This window comes from Plasmopara halstedii, assembly GCF_900000015.1.
Source record: "Plasmopara halstedii genome assembly, contig: Scaffold_525, whole genome shotgun sequence".
NCBI lineage: Eukaryota > Oomycota > Peronosporomycetes > Peronosporales > Peronosporaceae > Plasmopara > Plasmopara halstedii.
This window is the reverse complement of record NW_020187445.1, coordinates 2,032,536-2,037,483: the sequence shown is the minus strand read 5'-3', so window position 1 is coordinate 2,037,483 and position 4,948 is coordinate 2,032,536.

The following is a 4,948-nucleotide window of genomic DNA, read 5'->3' as shown; positions in this document are numbered from 1 at the left end:
CAAGGTGTTGCACGCCCTCAGGGCCAAGCAAGGACATCAGCTTGTTAAGCCCGTCCTGAATGCCCTGGGGCAAAGAAGAAAATTGTATCATCCTCACAGAGGATCAGTCTAAACGACTCATGTGTAGCTTGAGTACAAGTGCTACCAAGTGCAGCGAGGCTGCCGTAGCGTCGCGCTGAGAGGAAGCGTAGTTTAGGTCACCGACCTTTCGTTCTACACTTAGAACAAGTCCGACTTAGCAGATCGCAATCCGCTTACTCCAAGAGTAAGTATTGCCTTAACCCAAGGCTAATTAACCCTTCCGTCTAATTTTTTTAAATTATTTTTATCTGCGGCAAAGCCGCCTGATTTTAAATGCATAGATTTTCCTAAATATATATAGTAAAATCTAAATACATGCAAACTACTACTGGCTACCTAGCCTCATACCGTATTCTTGTTTGGGTGCAGTCACTCCATTCCCATCTCGTGTGACACCCCCCCTGTTACCAGGGTACGCGTGACCTCGTTACAAGCTGGGTAGTAGACAAAACTAAATAATCAAACTCTGAGAATACCAAACCAATACAAATTCTCTCGAGCTGTTTTCTGTGCAGATTTGTCTCACAGCCAATAAGATGAAAAGCTAAGTCATGAATACTCACAATTTCAGATAAGTGCCGTGCGAAATACATACAGCTGTACCGTACTGTAATCAGTACCATTGTACCAAATGTGCATCGGTTATACAAACAAGATTACAACTTCACCTTTTTGCGCCCCCCGCAAGACGAGACCACATAGAGGCTCATACTTTGTCTTTTAAAGACACTGCGCATGAACAGACGCTTATAGATAAATTTCTGTGGTAGAGTTCACTTGTTGTGGTGAAGTGTAAGGGCTTCTTAAGGCAGAGGTCCGTGGGACACGTGGCTGTTTGCTTCACAGTTTGCACCACAAGGATGTTCATTCTGAAGATTGAAATTTAGATTAGTCGTGAGACGAAACTATCGATAATTTGCCTTTCAAGTTGAAAAAATCTACTTGGCGCTTGATGACCTTGGTTGGCGCCTAAATGACACCCTATGAATTTTGGTGCTCAAATTCAGCGAAGACTGCAGCGGGGGTGCCGTAGCTCTTTGCTAAGAGGAAGCTAAGCTAAGGTCACCGACCTTACATTCTTCCCAAGAACCAGCACAAGTGTAGCGGATCGTAATCCGCTACTTCTAAATAGTAAAGCCTTACCAAGGCAAACAAACACTTCTGCTTAAAATCAAAACTGTATTTAATTGTTTTAGTTGCGGCAGAGCCGTCGATATCTAGAACCCTAGTATATATAAATAGTCATTTCGTAATTAATATAGTCATATGCATTACTACTAGCATTCCTGCCACGTGGTGGCTTCTTGTTACAGTGTAGCCACACCATTGAGTGACTACACCAACTTGTGTAATCCACTCCTATGTACGGTCACACCATCTTGTGCGACCCGCCCTTCCATATCTAACTCCGCTACACTCTTCTCATTAAAATTGTGAATATTCACAGTTCACATTTAACTGTCGCCTCATAAGAGGCTCGCGTGTCTGAGACGCCGTCACGTTTTTAAGAACAACTCTAACATTCTCCGCTCTATGAGCCTTGTGTCTACGATATGCAAAACACCCAGACTAGCTGGTTCCGACGACGCCTGCGGGTAGACCCTTCTTCTTCTACACAGGGTGCAACTCTGGACAGTACCGCGGTTTCACGGGAAGCACAGTTCAAGCCCTCGGCAAACGAGCGCAGCACACCGCGTCCGCCTTGGGTGACGGATATCCTCGTCGATGGGTCGAAGAAAGTCGACTACGAGTCGGATAATCCTTTCCCAGCATGGGAAGACGAGGAGGTTGAAGTGCGCCAATGGCGCGACGTAATCCCAGCTCGAACCGTGCGGATACCGTGCCCGCTCCACAAACTTTCAGCTTCCGGTGGAAGTGGTATTATTACCGATCGCTTCGACGAGGCACAGGAGCAGCAATTTATTGCTGCCCACAGGGGTAGCTCTCATGCGCTCGTATCCACGTTTGGTCATAGATCCTCGTGTGGAGTACGGCTGCTGCTCGCCGAATCCCGCTACTGAAGTAAAACACGCGATCATTCGATCGTTAGGCGTCTGCGTAGTCGGGTCCCCGGCCACTACACAAGCCGAGTATGATCCGCGGGAAGCTCTCCGAGTTTGCATTTTGGTACCACAAAAAATCCCAATGGATCGATACTGCGCTCGACTTCGAGCCCAAAAAGGAGGCGCTCCGGTACTCGCAATACGGACTATTCCTGTGGTGCTCGCCCTAGCAAAACCGCTACAGACGATGAGAAGCTGTTTGAGCGTAGGTGCAGAGGCACCAAAATATTTCCTCACCGTCCATTTTACAGCGAAGCCACACGGAAGTGGACGTGCGCGAAGAGCGCCATCTTTGATTTTAGTTTGCCAAATTTCAAGACCCAACGCCGACTTTCTGCGTATTGTCGCCCTGCGATACATGGAATACCCCATAATGCTCCCGCGAGCTCAGTGGTTTCTCACACGGGTTAGTCTACTTGTAGCAGTTCAGGGCCATAGCTTGAGCTCGGCTTATGGCCCTCCGGCCCCCCGGACTACTGCTGAGAAGCGCGGGGCGCACGACGACGCGAAGCGTCATGATTCTTCTGATCATAAGCGTCTACGACTTACATGACGTCTGGGCAGTCTTGCCGAAGTGGCATCTCAAACCGCTAAGAGTTCTCGAATTTTGGGTATTGCCGCCACTTCACAAGATTTCGGGTCATACCCTGTTGACGACGTCGACCCACAAGGCGATCCACGTGGCGGTGGAAACCACCATCTCATTCGAGAAGCTTCGGCGGAGGGTGATGACGACTTGGTCGATCGCCGACCTGTGACTCGCGATACCCTTCGAACTCTTAAGGACAAAATCCGTCTCAATCGGGGCTCGGCTGAGCATCATGCTGGGTCGCATACCACTGTGCGAAAGACATCGAGAGCTTTAAGCACATTGTGCACCGACTGCCTCGCGTTGATAATTATCGCGCTCTATCAGAGCGCCTTTTAGTCGTCAAGCAGACGAATACGTCACTTCTTGCGACGATGGAGCGCCTTGCGTCGCTGGAGACAGAGAATGCTGCACACCGCGCTCGAAACCAGTTGCTGATTCAGCTTCTGGGTAGCCGAACGCCTTTAGGGCGCCGCCCAAGCGCCAACGCTTCCGCATTTACTTAGACCGGACCCCAGGACGGCTTTAGCTAGCCCACATAAATCTCCGGGTGAGTGCGCATCCTTCTCGGAAGGTTCAGCGTATACGCTAGGCCTCACTTGGCCACGACTTTGAAAGGTCCAATAAACCGTGGACGGAGCTTTGTCTTAAAATCAGCAGAGAGGGCATGTATTTGAAGGATTTTAACATTTAATAAAACCAGGTCTCTGACCTCCAATCTCTCTACCTTCTGCTTCTTCCATCTGCATATTCTCTCTGTATGTCTTGGCTTTCAGCCGTCGCATTGCGAAGTGTCGTAGGACACTCAGTCTGGTCGTCAAGACCAGCCTAGAAGGTTATTGACTTCTTTACGAACAGTGAAGGGGCTGACATCAGCTGGTTGCTCGCCTAGTTTTCCCTCACCAAGCCCTGTGCCATGGGATAGCGGCGTCAGCGGGACGCGAGGATTAACAAGCACGTTCACTTAGAACAGCGTGTAGCCGGTAGATGAATGCCGTACACTATTTCGAGCTAACGCTACGAGTGGCAGCATGGCGCTCCAGCGCTTCGGCGACTTAGCGCAGACGCTGCAAAGAACGGCTTTAACGACGCTTCTCACGCGCTCAGTCTGGTTATCGGTCTGCGGATGGTCCGTTGTCGACATTGTCAACTTGGTGCCCAGCCTCTGATATTTGTAGACCAAATCATCCAGTGAAACGCGAGTCTTTATCAGAGACAATTGACTCCGCGAGTCCATGTTGTCGAAAGACACGACCGACAAATAGCGTCGCTGTACCCACACCGTCGATGGTGTCCGGCACTGCCGCAAGACGAGCCATCTTGCCCAAACGGTCCACGAAGACCACCACATCGTCTTGCCCGCCAAGTCCATCGGCAGGCCAAACACAAAGTCCATACTCATGGACTGCCAACACCCGGAGGATATCGGTGAACTGTCAAGCACAATCATAAAGATTATCACCCTCTGACATGTCTCACACGTGCGCACATATGTGCTCGTCCATTTGTACGGCTTGGACCACCAGTAGTGGTAACTCACCGAGCTGTCCGTCTTCTCACGATCAAGATGACCACTGAGTGGGGTGTCGTGGGCCTCATAAAGGATACGGTACTTCAAATCCTCATCGTGAGGAACCACAATTCGTGGCGTATCCGTTTAATCGGTGCTATCATACAGCGACCCATACTCAACGAATATCAGCATAACCGTGCGCGCAAACGCGCCGACAATTTATTGTCCGAGTTTCCAGAATCCTTGCCCCTAGAGCCAGTAGCAGTGCTACACACATCTCATCACCCGCGTATGTGGCGCGGATCAAACCCGTCACTGACGACGACACCGTCGTGATATTAGCAAGCTCATAGTCCGGTCTGTGTGACAACGCATCACCCAAAGCATTCTGCTTTCCTGGCGTATACCTCACCTCGAGTTATATTCTGTTAGAAAGGAGAGCCACCTGACCATCCTCTGCGAGAGATGAGACGACAGAGTCGCAGAGCGTAATGACGCATGATCTGTGTAGATCACAAACGGCTTTGAGTCAAGCAGGTGCACCTGAGCTTGACAAGTGCATACTTCATTGCAAGTAATTTCATGTCGTGGACTGGGTAGTTCTTCTCTGCAGTCTTGAGCTGGGGAGACACGAACACGATCACCCGATCTCGCCTTTCGGCGTCTGTTTGAAGCAGTGCACAGCCGAAGGCAAAGTTCGAC